Here is a 25,015-nt window from a genome sequence, read left to right on the forward strand (position 1 = left end):
GGTTCAAACAGGGAAGAAAATGGGAAAGCTGTAGCATGAATCTAGGACTTGGTTCTAAGAGGAAACGGGGGAAAGTAGTAGATACTGGGTACCCAACCGGTCTCTTGGTTGAAAAGACGAAGAAAGCATGGTGGATGGCGAAGGGTGGGGGGAAGTGGACCTATCTCTTGGTTGAAAAAGGGAAGAAAGTGACGGGTGTTGGGGGACAACGCAAATGAAAATGAGCAGGTCTAGATTTCCTGTGCTCACATAGGAAAATGTCACCCAGGAGATAAAAAATGGGACAAATGCAGACATGCTGCCTGAGTGTTTGCCGCTCTGGGCAACCACATCTGCCTCAGCACTTTATGCCCCTACTGTCCCTACGCCCATACCGCTACCGTTAATGTAAAATCACATGAAGCATTAAGCAATGCCACCTAATGTCACTATAAGTAATGGTCTAGTACCATCGATAAATTGAAGCAATGCCACCACCATTTTATGAAGTGCTTCCGTCTTGCTTTATTTCCCATGAATTGTGTTTTTGCAGTTACACTTTAATCTCGCACCGCTAACATTGATTCATCCCAGTGGAACTGCACAAATTTGATTGCACATTTACTGACCATGTGCTACTCTCATGACAGTAATACTAGTGCTATTGTTCTGCATGTTAATCTAGTGGCAGTGTTGATGTGATGTGATACTACTTACTTAAGGGCACTTTCATACTGTCAATCTAGTGCCAATTATAACACAATAGATGCTGCTGTTAATCATACGCCACTGCAAATATCTGTCACTGTATAAATAACCGTATTTCGTATTTGCGCAAACAGGGATGTCTGTCTCCATATCGTTTCGGGATGTCTGTCTCCGTATCGTTTCTATCCGCGCAATCAAAAGCACACACCTCAGTTTTAGTAGAACTGCACAAAATGAGATGGCTATCCCTCGTTGTCGTCGTCTAACCACCCGTCTTCCAGGTATTCCTACATTGGTAGTTACTAGGTAGAATGACCAACGCAATATAAAAGAAGTTGATTCGTATGTTTTGCTTCCTGATTGCAGTGTAGGGACGAGCAAAAACAACTGCATCCTAGTCCAGAATGCACTTTCTACCAGTTCATCCATGGACCGAGGACTAGCTGGCACGGCTACACGGCAGTTTTTTGGACAGGTTCGCGGACAAGAGGCATTGTGGTCTGCTTATTTTTGCAAATAGCGGTGCTTAAATTTAGTGGAATGCACAAGAATTTCACCTGGTCAGTACACTGCATGGTTCAGTTGAGCATTCCAGCTGAGAACACAATTATAATTGGTTATTTTGGAATGAGAGAACCTAACCCTGGATGGTGGCAACAAGAAAAAACCAGAGTGAACTCCAGGAAATTTAAGCCTGCTGGGAGGCCCTTTGCTCAGAGAAGCCTTGCTTGTTTTTTCCTGATTTGTAAACCTTCTCACAACTTTGTCTTTTGCTGTGAACTAGTATATGTTTGTTATGCTCTATGAATCATTGAGATGTATAAAATTTCTTAACTTATGATTTTCAAGTTTTTTATGAAGCCGAGTTTAATGTGAGTCTTCCACATGAACGCTGGACTACCGTGTGAACGTTTGGAATTTACATTGTGGCCTCAGTTAACTGCATGAACCACTGTAACAAGATACATTGCTTATATATCAGACAACAGATTGTTGATTGTTAGCTGGTCAATAGCCTAGTGTTGAAGCGAGCGGAGCCAATGTGCCGTGTTTTGCACAACTACTTACAAGTGGAGTAGCACCAACAGTGTTTACATGTACTTATGTATATGTCGGCGCACAGTTCTCGAACGAGTACTCTATTTCATCAAAATACACACTGCTTGTATGATAAACCGTGACAACTTATGTCTTACCATGCCATATTCATGAAAAAGCTAGTGAGGACGCATCTGTTTCGGCAACAATTACGATGGTTCTCACAAGATTCACGGGTACACAAAACTAGCAGCAGTTCCCATAGGCGAATTCAAACAGAGTACTAGCCCTAGAGGGCTCGATAATAGGCAAGGTTCGGATAATTAGACACAATCCAAACTACTATTAAACACTAGCTGGGGCAACTATTTCATGCCTCGATCTAATTTGGGCAGGACACAAGACGGACCTTGCCATGAACATCATTGAGGACGTCCGGCAGCAGCTCAATCGTGTGAACCTTCATGAAGACAACCTTGTGGGGGCATGCCACGTCATCTTCCTATGTAAGCTTGACAAGAATAGTATGCCTCACAAACGAAGGAGTAGCTTTGAACTTCTTGTGCTTCAGTACACCCTGGACAACATGCCTGACAACAGTGAGGCTAGAATACAACTCTTCATTGGTACAAGCGAAAAATGGCTTCTAGGATCCAACAGCCTAAAAACTATGTTTTCCCAGTGCGTATATTCAGGTCATCCGCCTCATAGCGAGTGACATGTACAACCACACAATCCTTGTCTGCATCAGGGCTCTAATTGAAACAGAAACTGGTGGGGATATTACTGTTGGACGTAAACCGGCCAGGAGTAGCCGGATTAACTTTATGAAGATTATAAGCCCATGAAGACGTGAGAATGATGGCGCTTTATGAAGGCCCAAGGCCCAAAGGCGAGTTAAAGCCTGTAGATGTAAACTGACCTTATTATGTAACTTGCATTGTAAGATAGGAAGTATAGAGACCGAACCGGACACGTTTATGATCCAGCTTCGGGACTCTGTAAACCGGCAGGCGTCAACCTGTGTATATAAAGGGACGACCCGGCATCGGTTTAGGGACAACACACAACAACTCGAGGGCCAATCAAAGCAGATTCGCGCCCTGGTCATCGAAAACCTAGCAATACCAATCACAACTAGACATAGGCTTTTACCTTCATCGAAGGGTCCGAACTAGTATAAACTCCCCGTGTCCCCTTGTCCGGTTTAACCCCTTTAAGCTAACCCATTGCAATGGCTCCACGACTAAGTCCTTTCACAAGGACATCTGCCATGACAAACCCACGACAGTTGGCGCCCACCGTGGGGCTATCGAACGATGGTTTCGAGTTCTTAAAGGGCAGCTTTGACGGACTCAAGGGATACGCTGTGGGCTGGATGATGAAGAGTCGTCGCGGCAATCTCTACATCGACAACGCAGGATGGGGCCCTGAGGCCGATTCAATTGAATACGGGTACCGGGTCCCCTTCGGTGGGATTCACGTCTTCATCAGCAAGATCGGCGAACCGGGCCCTCAGCCGGACACCTGCACCGACATCATCGAGATGGCTCAGCGTGCAAGCCCTTCCCCAGTTCAGCCCATGGCAACGCATGTTTTCGTAGGTGTCATCCATGGAGCAGAATATGAGGACGGACCGGCATCCGATGGAGAAACCGTTGTCTGCTCCGACGACGAGTCTTCTGGAGAGACCGAATCGCTCTATCAGTTGCAGGATGGCCGGATTAGCGGAGGTTTCGAGGGCAATAGTATTCCGGACTCCCCTGATCTGCCAAACCGGGCCGCTATCTTCATGGCCGGTACACAATCAGCGCCCCACTCATCAACCGCCACAGCAATGCTCTCCGGTTCAGCAATGGCCATGCCTGCGGGGGCAGGGAGCTTTGCGCCACCTCCAGCTCAAGTTCTGTCTGACTTGTTCGACACTTTGGCAACATTGATGGCTGCGGAGGTGGACGCAGCAGCCCAGGATCAGCACAACACGGAGATCACAAAGGTAAAGGATCATATAACCTAGGCTAAAGCGGACCTAGCGGAAGAGAACGCTAGGATGGCTATAGAACGGGTCGAGTTGGAAGCTCAGGCCTACCGGCTTAGGCTGGATCAGAATGCTTCAGAAGAAGTGATGAGAAGAAGATACCGACAACATCTCCCGTCGAGTTATGAGCCAAGAAATCTCTTCAATACGCCAGGAGCAGGAACGAGTAACTAGCCAATATTAAACCGGACGGAGGCGCCAGGAACAGGAGCGCCGGTTCAGCCGCGCACAACGGACCCGCCTCGTCAGAAAAACATTGTGCCACAGTATGTTCCAACACCTCCCGGCCATTACTCCAACCCGTTGGACAACATTATGGCCGTCGCTTCACGATTGGTAGCCCTCCCAACCGACAGCGAATCACCAGTTGCGATTGAGGCACGACGGGTCAGAGATCTCCTTCAAACAGCTCTAAACCAGTAGCAGGCATATTTGCACAGTCGTGAGAGGATTCATTCCACCCCCCGTCCAAGCCGGAGCTACAATAGGCACGTCGAGTATGAACCGGCCGTGTCAAGTAGTGCACGTCGCCGTAATTCTCCGTGAGGGCACAACCCGGCAGGGGGAGGTGCTAATGCACAAGATGTGGTGGATCATGGTTGCACACGTCGAGAGGCCGAGTTAGCAGCTCTGCACGGAGCCCGTCAACCTACTCCGGTTCACCCTACCACTTCAATAGAGCCAGGTGTGGTATTCAGTTCTTTAGGGGTGCCGTGTCTCACCCCCGCTTTGCGTAATGTGAGACTGCCCAAGGACTTCAAAGGACCTCGTAAGGTACCCAATTACACCGCCGATCTGCAACCAGAGGCATGGGTTGAAAGCCACGAGATGGCAATGGAGATGTTAGATGTGGATGAAGCAGTATGTGCTAAATACTTCACCATGATGTTGGAAGGAACAACTCGTACTTGGTTGAAGAGCCTACCAACTAACTCTGTCGGATCATGGGCCGAATTGAAGCAATGGTTTATCCAGAATTTCAAAGATACTTGTAAGCAGCCCATGTCAATTGTGGATCTGGCCGCTTGTGTCCAAGAGGATGGGGAGTCCACGACCCATTGGGTATAGCGGGTCTCAGCTATTTTGCATTCATCGGATCGTATCAATGCAGATATCGCAGTGCTAACGTTGGAGGGCAGTTGCCGTTTTCTGCTGCTCAAACAGAAGTTAGGAAGGCTCAAACGTCACTAAAATGATATGTCAACGCTTATGGCCGCTTTGGTTAAGTACGCCGATTCAGATAATACCAAAGCCCCTAACTGAGGGGAGGACTAACCGGGGAAAGGGAAAAAGAACAGCAACACCAAGGGTCAGCAGCATCCGGCTGGCCATGGGAACAATGGTAAGCATGAGGCCGACAACAGTTTGGACTTTGTAGCTAACACCAATGCTCAGGAGAATGGTCAGCGCCGTAAGGGTAAGCAGCCCCAGAGGGGCGGAGGTTTAGCCCCCAATTTGGAGCGGCTGTTAAACCAACCCTGTCCAAAGCATGGATCAAAGGAGAAGCCAGCATCGCATCTTTGGGAGGATTGTTATATCATGCGAGATTTCAAGAACTCCAATATGTTTCAGTACGATAATGGCCCACCCGGCGGTTCAGGAGGTGGTTTCCACGGGCCGGGTTACGGAGGCGGCAGTTCCGGTTCAGGATTTCAGGGCAATCAAACCGGACACAGCAATCAAGGGAACCAGGGCAACCAGGGAGGTTACAACCATCAGGGGAACCAGCAGCAGCAGTCGGGTTATCAGAGCAATCCTAAGCAGTTAAATAGTGGGCAATATCATGTCTTCACCACTAACTTGTGTAAGCGTGATCAGAAGCTTCACAAGAGGGCAGTGAACTCTGTTGAACCGGCGGTGCCTCAGTATTTGTGCTGGTCTGAGCAACCCATTTTGTGGAGTAGAGAGGATCACCCGCCTTGGGTTGACAATCCGGGTCATCTGGCCTTAGTGGTGGCCCCTCAAGTTGGGGGATATAAGTTCACTAAGGTACTCATGGATGGGGGAAGTAGTATCAACATTCTATATTATGATACCTTCCGTCATATGGGGTTGACAGATAAGAATCTTAAACCGTCAAACACTGTTTTCCATGGTGTGGTGCCTGGTAAGTCTACATATCCAGTGGGCAAGATAGCCTTAGAGGTGGCTTTTGGAGATGATCATGATTCAAGATCAGAAACATTGACTTTTGAGGTGGTGAAATCAAAAGTCCGTATCACGCTTTGTTTGGGCGACCGGCTTACGCTAAGTTCATGGCGAGGCCGTGTTATGTTTATCTACAGCTTAAAATGCCAGGTCATAAGGGGACCATCACAGTACATGAGAGCAGGAAGATCGCTTTGGAATGTGAGGAAGGTGATGCGGCTTATGCTGAGTCGGTTTCTGCCACGGAGGAGCTGAAGTTTTATATAGAGCAAGTTGATCCGGCAGATATGACTTCTTTGAAAGAGCCAACTATGGAACACGATCCGGCGTTGAAATTTAAATCGGCCACAGATACTAAGATGGTTGATTTTTTTCCTGGCGATTCATCCAAGCAATTCAGCATCAGCGCTAACCTAGATCCTAAATAGGAAAGCGCGCTCATCGAGTTCATCCGTGAGAACCGGGACATCTTTGCATGGAAACTTTCCGACATGCCAGGTGTACCGAGGGAACTTGTTGAGCACACACTTAACATTGATCCTAAGTTTAAACCGGTCCGGCAGTTTCTCCGCCGCTTCAATGAAGAAAGGCGCAAGGCTATTGGTGAAGAGGTAGCTCGGTTGTTGGCCGCAGGGTTTATCGTGGAGGTCTTTCACCCGGAGTGGTTGGCTAATCCGGTGCTGGTTCTTAAGAAAAACGACACTTGGCGTATGTGTGTAGATTACACAGACTTGAACAAGGCTTGCCCTGCAGATCCCTTTGCCCTCCCTCATATTGATCAGATCATTGATGCTACGGCGGGTTGTGACCGTTTGTGTTTTTTGGACACTTATTCTGGTTATAATCAGACCAAAATGGCAGTTAAGGACCAGGAGAAGACGGCTTTTATAACTCCTTTTGGAGCCTTCTGCTATGTCTCCATGCCTTTTGGGCTCAAGAGTGCCCAGGCGACTTATCAACGTTGTGTGCAGAATTGTCTTCATAAGCAGATTGGGCGCAATGTTCATGCATATGTGGATGATATTGTGATAAAGTCCAGGAAGGAGGAAACATTGATAGATGATTTAAGAGAAACCTTTGACAACCTCCGGGTTTACAAGATGATGCTCAATCCGGAAAAGTGTGTCTTTGGTGTCTCGGCAGGCAAACTCTTGGGTTTTCTGGTGTCAAACAGAGGCATTGAGGCTAATCCGGAAAAAATCTCAGCAATTACATCTTTGGCTAAACCGGCGTGTATCAATGACATTCAACGTTTGGTCGGACGGATTGTGGCTTTGAGCCGGTTTATCAGTCGTCTTGGGGAGAAGGCTATTCCATTATATCAGATGCTAAAGAAAACAGATGATTTTGTCTGGAGCGAGGCGGCTGATAAAGCGTTTGAGGATCTGAAGAGGCAGTTAGCTGAACCGCCTGTGCTTGCAGCCCCGATCGATAAAGAGCCATTACTGCTATACGTGGCTGCTAATGCCCGAGCTGTTAGCATGGCTATTGTGGTGGAGCGCAAGGAAGCTGGAAAGGAGTATCCGGTTCAACGGACGGTTTATTATATCAGTGAGGTGCTCATTGAATCAAAGCAGAGGTATCCACATTGGCAGAAGTTGGTGTATGGAGTGTTTATGGCAAGCCGGAAGCTCAAACATAATTTTCAGGGTCATCCTATCACAGTGGTAAGTTCAGCCCCTCTGGGCGATATCATTCAGAACAGGGAAGCAACTGGCCGGATTGCCAAGTGGGCTATTGAGCTTGGACCTCACGGGCTCAAATACATACCTCGCATAGCGATTAAATCCCAAGCACTCATGGACATCATCAATGATCGGACGGAATTGCAGGCACCAGAGGAAAAACCAGATAACACGTATTGGACTATTCACTTTGATGGATCCAGACAGTTGGAGGGCTCGGGGGCTGGAGTCATACTAACTTCCCCACGAGGTGACAAGTTTTGTTATGTCCTCCGTTTAATGTTCCCTTGTACTAACAATGCAGCTGAGTATGAGGCCTTACTCCATGGTCTTCGCATGTCTAAGGAGATGAACTTAAGCCGGATTAAGTGCTTTGGGGATTCAGATCTGGTGGCTCAACAGGTGTCTGGCACTTGGGATTCTAAAGACCCACTCATGGCTGCATATCGACGAGAGGTGGACACAGTGGCTGGTCACTTCAAGGGTTATCAGGTGGACCATATAGACCGGCGAAAGAACGAAGCGGCGGATGCTTTAAGCCGCCTTGGTTCTCAGCGTAAACCGGTCCCGCCAAATGTCTTTCTTGACGTGCTGCATAATCTGTCGGTCAAGGTACCAACAGAGGAGGAGTTGGCTATTCATGATCCGGAGGCTCAATTGGTGGCAGCTTTGCATGTCATACCGGATTGGACAATCCCATACTTGGCTTACATGAACCGGGGCAAGTTACCGGAGGATGAAACCTTGGCCCGGCAGATAATCCGGTGTTCCAAGTCGATGACCATAATAAACGGAGAGTTACATCGTTACAGCGTCTCAGGGGCAATTCAGCGTTGTGTATCTCCTCAAGAGGGTTGTGAGATTTTGCGAGAAATCCATGAAGGGGATTGTGGTCACCATGCTGGTTCAAAGTCTTTGGTAGCTAAAGCTTTTCTCCATGGTTTTTATTGGTTAACAGCTCACGCTGATGCGGAGGATTTAGTCAAAAGATGTGACGATTGTCAAAAATTCGCACACCGTGCTCATATTCCGGCTCAGGAGTTGAGGATGATTCCAATAACTTGGCCGTTTGCGACTTGGGGGCATGATATGGTTGGACCCTTCAAGCGATCCAAGGACAAAAAGATCCACTTGTTAGTGGCAGTTGACAAATTCACCAAATGGGTGGAAGCAGAGCCAGTCAGTAAGTGTGATGCGGCCACAACAGTTCAGTTCATCAAAAAGGTGATATTCTGGTTTGTCTTTCCACACAGCATTATAACTGATAATGGTACTAATCTGTCAAAAGGAGAGATGGAGGAATTTTGCCAATGTGAGCACATCCGACTTGATATAGCATCGGTGGCTCACCCCCAATCTAATGGTCAAGCGGAGAGGGCAAATCAAGAAATTTTGCGAGGTATTAAACCCCGGCTTATGGTTCCTTTGAAAAGGACGTCGGCTTGTTGGGTTGAGGAGTTACCTTCTGTGTTATGGAGCATCAACACCACACCCAACAGATCTACGGGTTACACACCTTTCTTCACGGTTTATGGAGCAGAGGCAGTTCTTCCTAGTGACATCCGTCACGACTCTCCCCGTGTGGCAGCTTATGTTGAAGCTGATAATGAGAAGGCACGTCAGGATTCCCTGGACCTGTTAGATGAGGAGTGTGATCTTGCAGCAGCACGTTCGGCGATTTATCAACAAGATCTCCGACATTATCACAGCCATCGGGTTAAGACCAGAACTTTTCAAGAGGGCGATCTGGTGCTCCGGCTCATCCAGGATCAGACTGATATGCACAAATTATCCCCAGCTTGGGAAGGACCTTTTGTGGTCAGCAAGAATCTGCACAACGGGTCATACTACCTCATTGATGTTTGAGAGCACAAAGACTCACGTAAATCGGAGGAGGAGACCAAGCGGCCGTGGAATATAGCTCTTCTTCGGCCTTACTATACTTGAGCCACAGGCTCTTCATATGTACATATTTATGACAATGTATATATTATATAATAAACTGGAGCCTCGAATAAAGCAGGGTCTCTGTTTTTTTTACATCATGTGTGTGCTTACAAGAGTTTCTACTGAAAAAGCGGAGTTTTGTTAAACCGGTCTCTGCAGCCGCACGGATATAAAGAAAATCACTAGGGGGCTTGGTCATATCTGAACCATAGCTACACCTCTTGATCGGTTTGAAACCACAAAGGGATATCACTAGGGGGCTTGGTTGTTGTCACACCATAGCTACACCTCTTGATCGGTTTAACACCACAAAGGGATGTCACTAAGGGGCTTGGTTGTTATCACACCATAGCTACACCTCTTGATAGGCGTTAAGCCAAAAAGGAAATTATGTGGAGCCAAAGAGAGTCTGTTGCATTAAGCACAGTTCAAACATAGGTAACCACCGAGCACAGCTCACATATTACCTAGGGGCTCTTTGCTTCTCAAAGAATAATGATTTTGAACCCTTGTAATAGGCTATCAAGCCAGACTTGGAAGCCAGGTGTATTCACCTAAAACCCCGGGTTATCCTGCCTCTTTAAGTAAGTCACTCCGTCCAGGTAAACCTGGTATGACCCATCGAACATTTGACAAGTCAATCCCATGGACCCTGAACTTGTCACAGTTAAATCGATGATTGGTTAAAGATTGAGGTCCATCTAAAAAAGGCTTTGTAAAATGGTTTAACTCAGTGGCCTGGCAGTCCATGAAAAGCCTCGATTTAGAGCCTGGCACCTCGTAAAAAGCGTCGCATGTTCATTTTGAGGTTTATTTGCCAAGTTTTTCTCCTTTGTTGAGGTTCATAATATCTTCTGATAAACCGGCGTCCTTGACCCGGCATGGCTTTCAATTGTCAGTACATGATCAGTTATAATCCGGCGGTCATTAACCCGGTCTGGTTTTGACTAACAAGTCGCCAGTGTTATAAGGAAAACCCGGTGTTTATTATATCCTGGTATGGTTTATTATCATAATCCGGCAAATTAAGGACGGAGTTATCAATGCTCTGGATTGGTGTTTACACCTTGACCATACAAGCAGTTGGTTAGCCAACGAGGTATGTTGCAGATGTTATTTTTTATACAAACTTTGATTATCCATCCAAGTATTGTCTATTCTTGGGCATCATGACCCGTCCAGTGGTAAACCACTAGGACACTTTCAAGTTTTTGTATACAGGAACACAAATTATCATGGGCTATGCATAAATAGATCCCACAAAAAGTGAAACAAGTTTTCACAATCTCAAGGCACCACAAATCATGCTCGATGGCATGACAGATAAAGGGGTTTTTGATATCCTATTACAAGAAGCTTCAAAACGGCTCCAATTGAGTAATTGTTTCTAAGCAGTGGCATACAATAGCTGGTAAACCGGTTGCCGGTTTAAGATGCTTCGCCTGGACGGTTTGACGGTTGAGGATCATTTGGTGCAATCACTTCTTGTTCATCCCTCCCCAGACGCTGAAATCAACCGTTGCCCAATCGATTCCGGTTAAAGCTTGAAACATGGCTTCTTCATGGATAAGGCTGGAGGGGTTAATGTTAGGAGCGTAAGTATGCTTACGGATTGGAGGCACAAGTTCTTTGACTTCATGGATTTCGGCAGGCTGTCTCTTCCCTTCAGTGTCATAAGCCGGCTGGAAATGAGATAAGTCTGTGTCTTCTGCCAGTTTGCCAGCTATGGGCCACATCTCCTTTGTCAGCCTTCGGAGATCATCATTGTCGAAGTTTGAACCGTCCTCCTTCACACCTGGATATCCTTTAATGATGCCATCCGCTTCAAGATCCGGAATCCATGCTTTGGCCCGGATTAGTGAGGTCAGCGCTCCTGCTCTTGCGGTCGCCTTCTTCAGTTCAGTAATCTGGGTTGGTAGCATCGCCAGCTTCTCAAGGGTTTCTTTTATCAGTGTTGGTGCCGGTTTATTGTAGTTTGTAGTGCATATAGCACGCTGGGATCTAGAGTAAAGCTGTTCTATTAAGGTGTAAGCCGCTTTAAGCTTCATCCGCATATCAGCGCCCAGATGAGTAATGCGAGTGCCTGTCATGGTTTAAAATCAGCCAGACTAGTCAACAATAAGGTCTCATGAATTGGACAAACAGCATAAGGAGATACTTACCAAATACAGTGGACGTCATAGCGTTGATTTGCCGCTTCAAACCAGTTAGTTCATTCACAACTGGTTTCAGGGCTGCTTCGGCATCCTCAGCTCTTTTGGTTAAACCGGCCTTCTCGGTTTCCTAGTCAGCACGTTCTTTGTTAAAAGACTCCTTTAGCTTTTCCATAGCTGTCAGGGCTTTGGTCAGCTCCTCCTTGGCTTTCACAGTCTCTGCTTGTTGGGACTTCACGTTCTCTTGCAAATCAGCGGTTTGGGTATCTCTATTGCTTAGCTCGGCCTGTAACAACGAAGATATGTCAACAACAGGATATATTTTTTTCTAAGTACTAAGCGTATAACAAAGTTATGCACTTCGTACTTGGAGGCTAATGCCTATTTGCTCTGTTATCAATACATCTTTTCTAAGTCTCCAGAACAATGCAAGCATTATCCTCGACACTTGGGGGCTAATGTACATCTGTTCAAAACGGATGCATGGATTCAAGACCCGGATTACCTCGCAAAGCTAAACCGGCCTTTCGGGCTACACTGAGGAAAGCTACATAATTACATTGGTGAAGTATCGGTTTTGTTTTCACTACGGACCTGGCATTTTAAGGGTCAGCAAGAGAGGATTAAAGTATTACTAAGTCCCAGTTTAAGATTAACATCATAAAACAGCCCTTGGGGGCTACTTGGGCTAGTGTTTCAACTTTGGAATCAAGAAAAAAAGGGAGATGAAAATACCTCATAGTGTTCCTTCATCAGGTTCACCAAACCGGCTTCATAGTCACGGTTTGAGTGCAGACGGTTTAAAAAACCGAAGTGAAGTTCTTCAGCACTGAGATGAGCATAGCTTGATAAGTCAGTGCTCCATTTACCCTTTTCCTTGGCAGCACGCTCTACTTTGGCACTATGTTGGGCCAAGATTACAGGATGGCCAGGAGAGCTGTGGCCCATGCCAGTAATGATAACATCATCTCCTTGGCCTTCAGTAGTTTTTGCGGGTGATGATGGATTATCAGTACCTCTCACCGGACTAGCCCGGTTTGGAGCTGTCGGTTCAGTGTCAGGCATAGTAGGATTAGCTTTTGGTTGTTCATCAATATTCTGGTCTTAAAGGGGCGGTTCATCAAAGGTAGCTTCAGGATGAGGACCCTCCGGTTCACAAGTTTGGTCCGGTTCACCTATTTGCTCTTCTCCAAAAACCGCTTGGTCTTCTGACGGATTGTTGACCCGAGCTTTCTTGCTAGGTCTGGCTTTGGCTCTGCAAACAAAATTAAAAGAGGTTTAGCATCTTATTTAAGATTTGCAACGCATTTGAAGAAAGGGTTTGAATGCTTACCCAGCTACAGTTTTAAGAGGAGGGAGTTGGGTTGATGTTGACTCGCCAGAAGATGAGGGAGGTGTCACCTGATAATTTGAATCAGATGGATTAAGAGGTTGTCTGAAATAACCTGCCTTGGGATAAGAATTGTCAGAAGTGGGGGAGACATCAGATCGGCGCTTTCGAACCAGGGTATCAGGTAAACCGGCCGAAGTGACCTGTTGGCCGCTGTGCCGGGTTGTTCGGCGAGCTTCATGCTGCTGCGTCTTCAAAATAAATGTTGGATCCAAGTAAGCAAGAAGATGAGAAAAGCTTACTTTCCGGATCGCTTGACGGGTTTTTTTTGTGTTGGCATAGAGTCTGAACCGGAGGAAAGGGTAATTACCTCTACATCATTAGCATGGCTGCCTTCTACGTCCTCCTGATAAAGATCATTGTTAATGTGGTGCATGAAAAGGGAGCCAAGTGAGTCAAGTTCTACCTCAACTTCCGGATCATCTGCATCTTCATCAAGATCCATGTTAATCTGGTCAGCTGTTTTCTGCTTTGAGGTACGCTTGACGGGTTTGGTTTTGGGACGGGATGGCTTGCCGCTTTATCTGGGGATTTCCGCTTCTAGAAGGGATCATCACCCTGTTTATACACAAACAGAAGAAAGTTTACAAGTTGAACAATTTAAAGATATTAAAGATAGAAAAGGAAGCATAGTGCTTACAGCAGGCGGTTTATCTTGAGTGTAGAAGGGGTTCAAGCCGGTTTGGCGACAGACTGATTCCGGTTCATTCAAAATTTTCTTAACGCCTTCAGTGACCTCTTCATCGGTTATCTGAATGTTGATGTGGCGTTGGGGGTCTTCCAATTCACCGGTATACTCACACATTAAACCGGGGCGGGGCTTAGTGGCAAGACGCTCCAAGATATCCAGCAACGCACAAAATCAAGCATGTTAAACCATTAGCCATAAAGGCCCGGAGCTTGGCGAGTTGAGGGGCATATTTGGCCCGTTCTGCAGAACTTAAATGTTGCGGCATTGGATGAGTGTTGGAAAGCCGGTGATCACGGTAGCCTGGAAGAGGGTTCTCATCTTCAGGAGAGGTATCTACGCAATAGAACCAAGTCAGGTTCCATTCCTTAGGGTGACTGTGCAGTTTGGCATGAGGGAATTCAACTTCTTTCCTCTTTTGAATAGAGACACCACCAAGTTCAGTGTTGGGACCATTTACAAATTCTGTACGCTGGTTCAGATGAAAAAAGTCCCAGAACAGCTCAGCAGTTGGTTCTTCTTGTAAGTACACTTCACAGAAGACTTGGAAGTTGCATAGATTGGACACCGAGTTGGGTCCGATATCTTGAGGATGGAGTTGGAAACTAGCAAGAACATCTCGGAAAAACTTCGACCCGGGCGGTTTGAAACCACGGCCTATGTGGTCGACAAAGACCACTACTTCACCCTGCCTCGGGGTAGGAGGATTCTCTGTTCCTGGAACTCGCCACCGAATTTCCATTTTCTTGGGCAAGGTGCTGATACTAACCATTCCGTTCAACTATTCTTCGGTGCTCTGGGAAGGAGCCCAATTGCCAGTGGCAAACTATTTTGGCCATTGTAAAATGAAAAGCTAAAAAAGGAATGTCGGTTTACAAATCATTCATGGTGGTGCGCAGGATGCAATGGAATAAAGATATACAGATGTGTGAAATTGCGTAAACCGGAGACTGATATAATAATGAATGACAAGGTCATATCAAGGGCATACATGTGTTGTTAAACCGGACTATTATAATGAATGTAAAGGGGGTTTTCCGGTTTACCAGGGGACTAATGGTATGAGATAGATTGTTTTTACAAGGGTAAACCGCCTACATGGTAAAGAGGATACAGATCTAAGGCGAAAAAGGCTAAGTAAGGTAAAACAGATTTCACAGTTTGGCATGGGAATTTCAGATCTGCCGTGCGTTGGATAATCAAAATATATTCTGTTCTAATCTCAAGTGCTCAAAAGGTTCAGTAAGTTCAGATGAGTTTGATATCAAGCAGATGCCTTAAAGAAAGGAGTTTAAAGCTACAAAGGGCGCTGGAAACAATCAGATCTAACTGGCCATTGATGTTACTAAAGGAGGAACAGCTTCAGGTTATGAAGAACACCGAACCCTAATGGCGGATCTGGGGTGAGGAGAAAGGAACTTACTGGTGCAGGAGGAAGCAGCTGAGGGTCACCATGTGTCTCTGGTAACGGTCTGGTTGATGCATCGGCCTTTGTCGAAGCAGAGGTGAAGCTCGATGACGGCGGCGGTGCTCAGGAGCAGAGGTGTCGCGAGGAGGAAGAAGAAGCGAAGTAGATGAAGGGAAAAAATGAGAAGGACCCGTGGCCCTATTTATAAGGCAAAGCGAGAAAGCGACAAGTGCGGAAATCGGGGAGATGGAAATGGATAATTATTAAGGATGATGCCTTGAGGGTTGAAACGATCATTAATGAAGAGCATCTTCGGCTTCAACGGGTAGATGACATCATAACGATTGGCTGCGGATTTAAAGGATGACGTGATGGCGATTTACCAGATTTATACAAACATGCCAGAGCAAGAATTTTTCTAAAGTGTTGAAGATTGACATGAACAAGTTCAAACCAATCTGGGGCCTAATGTTGGGGATATTACTGCTGGACGTAAACCGGCCAGGAGTAGCCGGATTAACTTTATGAAGATTCGAAGCCCATGAAGACGTGAGAATGATGGCGCTTTATGAAGGCCCAAGGCCCAAAGGCGAGTTAAAGCCAGTTGATGTAAACCGACCTTATTATGTAACTTGCATTGTAAGATAGGAAGTATAGAGACCGAACAGACACGTTTATGATCCGGCTTCGGGACTCTGTAAACCGGCGGGCGTCAACCTGTGTATATAAAGGGAGGACCCGGCAGTGGTTTAGGGACAACACACAACAACTCGAGGGCCAGTCAAAGCGGATTCGCTCCCTGGTCATCGAAAACCTAGCAATACCAATCACAACTAGACGTAGGCTTTTACCTTCATCGAAGGGGCCGAACTAGTATAAACTCCCCGTGTCCCCTTGTCCAGTTTAACCCCTTTAAGTTAACCCGTTGCGATGGATCCATGACTAAGTCCTTTCACAAGGACATCTGCCGTGACAAACCCACGACAGAAACAAATTCTGAATTACTTCCCAGTATAAGAAACACGAGTTATTTAAACCAGTATGTATAGCATGGCATCGAAGCTAATAAAATTTTGCATTATTCATCACCACATACTTAGATGAAAAACAACAATCGAGATCGGCATAGAAGAAAATCACCTTGGGCAGCTCAGCGCGAGGGGGGGGGACACATCCTCGAAGGGGGAAAACTGCTCCTGCAGTGCCACGGGGGCTGTAACCTCAAACGGGGCGTTGACCATCTCAGTAGTGGCCGTGAGCGTATCTGGGGTTTGGTCGGTGGTTGCCTCCATCTTCTTGGAGCTCTCTGTCTCGCGGGGATCAGCCTCCCGTGTCTGCTCCAATATCGGCAGATCTTTGTCTGGTTCTCCTTGGTCCATCATGAAACTGGCGAATACTAGGAGACCACTGAAAGGAAACCACAATCGCAATGACAATGAAACAAAAAAGAGAGTGAGGATCGGTCACTTCTTTGCAAAAGTTCTTTTTTTTCTCTGAACGAAAATATACCAACATCACGGATCCGCTTACCTTCCCTTCGTTGGGAGAGAAGAACAGTGACAGATGCAAGTGTTGCCTTTCTTGAAGACGATGAGGGAGAAGGGGATTCAGCGAAGAGTGAAATGATGGTTGCTTCGTCCATCAAACTTAGACTGCGGGGAGGTGGGGTTTGTGATACGACGGCTCGTTACTGCCGCGCTACGACCGGGGTGACTCTCCGCCTGCATACCGCCTTCTAATTTGGTGGATGGCATTTGGGCCCGCGCACTGCATGGCAAGCATGTCGGTGAACAAAAGTATAACGACATTCAGTAGAGGGAGACATTTCGATGACCTAGGAGGAGCCAAAAGCGGTATTGTGTCCACTGTACTAGTAGTAATTGTTTTTCTGGGTAGCTGTAGAGTGTCTCCACTGTACTACTAGTAATTGTTTCTCTGAGCCCAAGACAAAACAGCCCATCCACCCTAGTAAATAGTAAAATCAATTCAAAAGTCCATATATTTACTAAATGAGAGGCGCTACCCACACCCAGCACACCGCCCCCCAAAAAGACATGGGTGTTCTTCTTCCTCCTCACTCCCCCCCACCCCACATTAGCTCGCTCCACTCATACCCCCAAATTCCTCACCTCACTCCTACAGAAAACCCCAGCTCCCCTTCTTCCTCACTACTACAGAAAAACCCTAGCTCCCCTTCTTCTTCACTCGCACTACAACTAGGCTTGTCATTCATTACTCTGCTCAAATCCGCGAACGCGACGCCCTCGAGGAAAATGGAGTCGGCTGACCCCAGCGCCAAGAAGATGAGGATCCCGCAAGCGGCGACGCCTGTTGTAGATCCCGCACCCGGCAGCGCGAGGAGAAGCGGAGACCCTGCCCCCACCGGATCCCAGGAACCCATAGAATCTCGGGTGGACCGCATCAGCGATCTCCCGGACGCCGTCCTTGGGGAGATCATCTCGCTTCTCCCCACCAAGGATTGTTGTCGCACCCAAGTCCTCTCAATTCTCTATGGCGCGTCGTGCCCCTTAATCTCGACTGTCGTCAGCTATCTCTCTTCAATGATTTTGGAATCCCTAGAGCCATCATCTCCTCCCACCAGGGCTCCGTTCAAAGCCTCTGCATCCTGTCATGCTACCTGAGCAAGCATACCATGCCCTGCACGATGGACGCCTGGCTGAAATCCCCTGAATTCACAGAACTACAGCTGCTTGAGTTCTACTATTCCCCTGGAAATCACCTAACAGATACCAAACGCCATCTACTTGTGCCCTTAGCACCGATGTCCATCTTGCGGTTTTCCTCCTCTCTCTCCACACCGCCACCTTTGCGTTGTGCGACCTACCAGACAATCTGGTACTAAACCTTTGACTCCCATTTCTCAAGAAACTTTCACTTGTGCAGGTTCGTATATCGGAGGCCTCATTGCACAGCATCATCCACTCCAGTTGCCCTGCCCTGCAGTGCTTGGTGCTTGTTTTCACAGTAAGAATCGGCTGTCTCCAAATAAAGTCGCCTAACCTTGTAAGAATTGGAATTTCTTTTGACGGAAGGCAGCTCATCATCCAAGATGCCCCTTCACTTCAAAGGTTGATCCTTGATTCTAGTAATTCACCGTTGCAAATAACCGTCCTCTCTGCGCCTAAACTGGAGACATTGGGTGTAATACATGATCTCTGTGCTCATTTCAATATGGTGTTTGGCTCCATAGTTCTTCGGGTACTTTATATTATCATCTACACTTGTAACCATAAGCTGCATTTTAAATTTCTGCGCATAAGTTATATGTCATCTTGGAGTACACATTTTGTACTAATATTATGTTCTATGCTCAATGAAGAGTTTCTCCATGGATGGCCTATCAATGGTGCTGGATTCTGTCAAGATCTTATATATCCAAATGAATAGTTTTGATCTGAACAAGATTATTGGCTTGCTGCAATGCTTTCCATGTCTGGAGAAGTTGTATATAAAGGTGATAATTTAACGCACATTGGAAGTCCGCATATAGTGTACTAGAATTAACCATTCAGCTGTTGCTCTTTCGACACTCTTTTTTTAGACCTTAACTGTTTTCAATCTTCATGTCTATTTAGGCAACAGGACAGGGTAAGAAAGTTATAACCAATCGGTGGATTCGTAAGCATCGGGATTTACTCACTTCTCATGAGATTCGATTGAAGACAATAACGCTGGAACGATATGTAGCCAACCGTGCAAACACTAGATTTGTCGCATTCTTCCTGCTGAATTCGAGGTTACTATTGTCCATCAGGCTTAAGTTTATCAGCAGCATGGTTTTGACGGATGGGTATGTGGAAGAGCATAAAAAAAGGAGTTTCCGATGGGCAAAAGAGCTTCTGAACGTGCCAGGCTTCTATTTACAACATATTGTGGTCATAATCCAGTAAATTTTACGACCCAGGATGTTCATTCTATGGACCCGACTGATCCATTTGACTGTGACTACCGAAAACAGTGCTGGAGTTAGATGTTGTTGCCCTTTTCAACCTGGGTTTTTTTGTAAACCTGATGAACAATTAACCCTCGTGCTTTTGTACAGTTTGTAAGGTGGAGTTAGATGTTCTTTCCCTTTTCAACTCGGCTATGACTGTCATATTTTCCTTGAAGCAAGGCAAATGGCTTGCCAGTCGTTTAATTTAGAGTGAAATATTGTAACAACTAACAAATCCCAACCAAGGGAAATATCATCACTCTCGCCGGCTGCTGGAGCTCATTGTGCATTATAGAAGCCAAGTGATTAGCCCCCACCAGCACCCACAAACTTATTTCGAACTAGCACATCAAATGGGCTGTAAATTTTCATAGGAAAGGCTGCATGACCGTGACAGATTTGGATTCTGACATTTGGGACCTGCGAAGAAATAGCCTATCCAAGGTGGTGTCGACTTACCAGCCAGTCAACAAACGATTCTGCCTACCAAACGTTGGATTGACATCCAACATCTGTCATGTATCTTCTATCTCTTGTCTTCTTCTTCCTCCAGCCACCCAAACCTAACCTCTCCGTTGGCTCCGCCTGCTCCCGCCTCCCATGGCTGGTTGTGCCTCCGCCGCCCTACCGTACGTACCCTCCAACGTTGGCCAGTCCCTCCCTCTATTCCCCTACACGTCCTGTTATTCTCTGGCGACGTCAGCCCCAACACGCACCTGCACCCGAACCAGTCAACCCTCGTACTCCCCTCCGCCTGCGACTGGACTGGCGCATCTTCCACGGCTCTTGTTCGTTCCGTCCGAGGCCTTGCCGTCGTCCTTCGCCTTGCGGCATTGGTTCGCTCTCCGTGCGTGGTGTGCCGCCCTCTTGCGCTGTCAACGTCGTCAACAACTGAGAGGAACAAGGAGATGATTGTACATGGAGAGGATGACAGTAGGGACCCACTAGCATCACGGCAGTACGCAAGCAAGTGCCTCTATATTACAAGCCCAAAAATACGGTTCCTCCTAATGGTTGGACATCTGGGGCTCACGCCATTGTCAACGTAGTCAATAAACGAGAGAATTACACTACGAGCAGCTGACACCAGGGACCCAGCAGGTCACGCAGTTTTTTTACAAACGCGCAGTTGTTATTTATACTAGTTTTAGCGACGGATCAGGGTAACAACGGGGCTGTGCGGGGCTGTGGCCCGTCTAGCCAGGGTTTTATTTATGTTTACCACATCATGAGCCTAGTTGTGTTTTTTTCTTGCTGAAAATGGCTAGCCCAGTTTTATTTTTTAAAGGAAATACCCAAACGAGGCCTAATTGCTTTATCAGCCCTGTTGGGCTGCAAATCTTTCAAGACGAGGAGAGTTTCATTCTGTCGGGGGTTGGGTGAGACATATGCCAAACGATGGCTTATCATGGTGGGGGCGAGTAGAACGTCGCCGGTGCCTAGAAACGGGATAAGGAGAAGACATGCACGCCGGCGAATCTTACCCAGCTTTAGGGCTCTCCGGGGAGATAATACCCCTACTGCTGCTCTACGGGGTCTCCGCATGATCACTATGGCAATGTGTTTACACGGTTGCTCCTTGAGCTATTTCCTGGAGGTAGGAGAGGGCAAGGCTAGCTCTCTCCTTATATATGATCTGGTCTAGTGCTAATGGATTCCAACCCTTTGCATGGATGCCCTGGGGGGTTTATATAGGCCTACCCCCCAGGGGTACAATGGTAATCCGGCTAGGCACGGGCCCAGCCGTTAGTCTCTCTGGCCGCCATCTTATCCGCCGACTCCTGGGGCCCGCCGACTGGTGAGCCCCGCCGACTGGCTTGGTGTGGAGCCGACAGGCCGAGTCCGCCGCGGGCGGGTCTTTGCCGGCTGCGGATTACTGTAGTCGTGCCTCTAATGACGCAGGCTCGGTCATGAGATCGTAGCGACAGCCCCGCCGTCTGGCGGGCTATCACTGTGGCCACTACTTGTCGTGTCTGATTAATGGTGCGTGGGGCCTGTCGGAGGGGCCGGCCGACTTCTGGTGGCCGACTCCCATCCGGGCCGACTGGTGGTGCTTCGTCGTCTTTGTACGCCCGCCGACTGGTGGGACCCATCATCCCTGGGTCGTACCAGCAGGCCGTTGTGGGCACAGGGCTCCGCCCCCTGGGGCTGATGTCAGGGCCGGCATGGCAACAATGTCGCGCTGCGCGGAGATCTCCGCGGGTATGGCGTACTGTTGCCACGCCTGCCCTTGGAAAAAGGGGTGGGAGTGGACCTTACTGTGGCCAATCCCCATCCCGTCCCTCTTTATGGGGGCATGGGGGTTGTTGGCGTCGCGGGCTGACTCCCCAAGGCCGGCTTCTCTGGAAGTCGCGAGTCAAGAGTCGGCTCATCTTGAAGTCGTTCCTAGGACTCGGCCGCGAGTGGGCAGCCGGCTGCCTCGCCGCCGACTCTCAGAAGGTGTCTCTTCGTCCTGGGGTCTCGAGGGGCGCAGTCTGCCTCAATGTCTTAAAAGGTTCTGGGCCTGGGTTAGCCTACCCATGGCCCATTACTCCGACAGTAGTCCCCGAAGCTGGTGAGGCTCCAAGGGCGACATGTCGTGGAGCCTCAACAGTTTCTTCTCTCCGGCGGTCGGATCTGGGCTATGCTAGCCGTCTTCTGTCAAGCCGACTAGTTGGAGTCGGACTCGCTCAAGGCTGACTTGCCCCTAAAAAAGTTTGAACGTTGCGGCAGAGTTCAGGCGGCGTGCCTGATAAGCTTCCGGGTTGCCGCCCGTGGCTGACCCATCGCGAGGTGCCACGTGGCGGAGCTAGTCTGAAAACCCACGCACGCGACAGGACGGGCCTACAGGCGGGGCCCACCACTACCGCGCCTCGCATGCGAACGGATCCGTTGCGGCCGCGTGGACGATTGGGGTTCCCGCGCGGTTATTGCGCGTGGTAACTTCGTGTGGTAAATCGTGGGGGTCGTGGGGTCCCGGGCGCAGTTAATCCCACGTCCGCCCCCTCGACTTCTCAGCCCACGAGCCTACAAGTAGGCGGGGGGAGGGGGAAGCGAAGCATGCACGCCCATTCTCCCCACTTCCTTTCGCTCCTTCTTGCTTCTTCTTCTTGCCGCTGTTGCTCCGAACCACACCGTGCCCGCAGCGATGAGCTCCTCCTCCGCCGCCGCGCCTCCTGCTGTTCGCTCCGGAGTGTGGGATGGCTCTGAGGATGACGACGACGACATCGAGATCCTCTGCCAGACACGGCGGCTGCCTGGCGGGGACTTAGTGCAGGTCCGCCTCGCGACGGAGGGAGAGATATCGCCGGCGCCGGAGGAGGGCGAGCGGGTCATATTCCGCTCGCACCTCATGCGCGGCCTGGGACTGCCGGCGAGCGGCTTCTTCCGCTCCTTCTTGGAGTTCCACGGGCTCCAGCCGCACCACCTTACTCCGAACACGGTGATGCTGCTGGCTGCCTTCGCCACCCTGTGCGAAGGCTTCCTCGGCGTTCTCCCCACCATCGAGCTCTGGGGGAAGTTCTTCCAATCCAAGCTCGGCACACACGTCGCCGGCATGCCGGCCCAGTGTGGTGCATTCATCGCGATGCAGAGATCAGTGGCCGACAATCCGTTTCCCACCATCGCACTGATTAAGTCGGTGAAGATGTGGCAGCGGTCATATTTTTATGTGAAGAACGTTGCCCTAGAAGGCGACTGGCTCAACCTGCCGGCTTACGAAGCTGGCGCGCCGGCTGGAAGGCTCCCCAGCTAGTCGCACCGAGCCAGGACGCTGTCTCCCGCTGGTGCCGCCGCCGTCGCGCGACTCCGAGTGCTGACGCAATCGGAGGGCCTGATCGGGGCCGATTTGCTGGCCGCCTTCATGGCGCGCCGAGTCCTCCCACTCCAAGGCCGACCTCACCTGATCTGCCAGATGAGCGGTCATCGGGACCCGAGTCGGATGTGCTCCAAGGACATGCCTCACGCGGAGGTGGCGAACACGGTGAACTACATCGCGAACTGCTGTCTCTCGGTGAACTGGCGGTTCAGCAAGGAGCCGTATTCGCGCGCCAACCCCCCGCCTATTGTAAGTCGTCTTCCTTCTTCTTCTGTTTCTTTTGCTGCCGAGTCCGACTTGTCAAGTCTGACCGTTTTTGTTTTGGATCAGAATCCTCTCGTCCCTCCTTCGGTCGGCACCGCGGGGCCGGCTCGTCAGTTTGTCCCCGATCGGGCGGAGAGCGACCTCGACGATCCTGACTTGGGGGCGGCAGCTATGGAGGCCGACGCCGAGGGAGGAGGAAGAGAAGCAGGTGGCTCCAGGCCTTCGGCCACTTTCGCCGACTGGCCTGACGATGAGGCCGAGGGAGAAGTCGCCCCGCGTCGCCAGCCCAAAGCCGGCCAGCCAAGCGCGAGTTCCTCCGCCGGCTTGGACGCTCAAGGCGGTGCCAAGAAGCGTCGGGCCAGGCCGAGTATGCTTGGTGGGCGGTCGAAGTTCAAGGGAGCGGCCGCCGCGACCAAGCGGGAAGAGGCGGCCGCGAAAGCCAACCGCTTCCGCAAGGAAGTGAAGAAGCCGCCGCTGGTGTCTGCGTAAGCGCCTCCATCCCTTATCTTTATTTTCTCTTTGTTGATCTTGTCTAAGTTTTTCATATGCTTTTCTCGTCTCAGGGCTCCCCTCACTCTTGAGAGGGTTGCCGCCGTCTCCGTTATTGGGTCGGTGGAGACGTCTGCCACCACTCGGCGGATTGACCCCGCCACCGACCTTCGGGAGGCGACGGAGCGGAACGCACGGGAGAAGCACGAGGAGGATGAGGCCGCCTGCTGGGAGAAAGCGGAGGCCGAGAAGGCGGAGGCCTCTGCCCTGAAGAAGCTAGAGGCAGCCGAGGCCGCCGCTGCGGCAAAGCAGCCGGCTAAGGAAGTCGCGCCCCAGCGGTCGGCGGTGTTCGTCACCCCTTTGAACTCCGCGCCGCCGCCCCCAGAGTTCACGGGGCAGTCAGGGGAAGCCGGCGGCGAGTTCCCAATCGTGGAGAGAGGCGGCGGCGACGCCCCCATGTCAGACGTGGTCGCGCCGCCACAGCCGCCCCCGCCACCGTCTAGAAGCGCACAAGGCAAACAGCCGGTGGATCCGCCCTTGCCGCCGACTGAAGACGAGGCCGTGGCAAGGCTACTCCTTCAAGTCGGCTCGCCAATGCGCCGCCGTTTTGAGAAGGCGACTTCGGTGCCACGCCCCTTGGAGACCAGCACCGCCAGCTCGACGATTCCAGACGCCGAAGCAACGAGCGCCGCGCCCATTGGGTGGGTACGAGGAGGCGGCACGGGCCCGCTGAACCAGGCACTTCAGGATGTCCAGACGAAGCTGTGAGCTGAGAGCGATGCCATCCAGAACTGCACCAAGGCGCACTTGGCGTCGCGGGCAGCCATCCGGGTATGCTTTCTCCTTTGTCCCTGTTTTCTTGTTTCTCTCTGTGGGGGCGCGTCGGCGCACCCACTGGGTATAGTCCCCGAGTTCTGGGCCGGCTGCTGAGCAGGCGGCCCGGAACTCCAATTGGTAAGTTCCGGGTACTAACCTTGTTCTGAAATACTTGTTGCAGGACTATCACAACCTCCCTGTCACCGCCTTCAACCGCAACGTTGAAGAGCTGGGCAAGCGGACTGCCGACTTGTCGGAGTGCCGGAGTGAGTCCTTTTTCTTCTTTGCGGGGGCGCGCTGGCGCACCCGCGGGCTGTAGTCCCCGAGATTCGGGCCGACTGCTGAGCAGTCGGGCCGGATCTCCCCGGCGACCTTCTTCGTTGATGACTTAACGCCTTCTTTCTTCTTTCTCTTCAGAGGCCAATGCCGCTCTTCAACAGCAGCTGAGCGAAGCCAACTCCATGTTGCGCACCAAGGGGGAGGAGTGCAGCAAGCTCGCCGCAGAGCACGATC

Source organism: Triticum urartu, chromosome 2, assembly GCF_003073215.2.
Source record: "Triticum urartu cultivar G1812 chromosome 2, Tu2.1, whole genome shotgun sequence".
Taxonomy (NCBI): domain Eukaryota; kingdom Viridiplantae; phylum Streptophyta; class Magnoliopsida; order Poales; family Poaceae; genus Triticum; species Triticum urartu.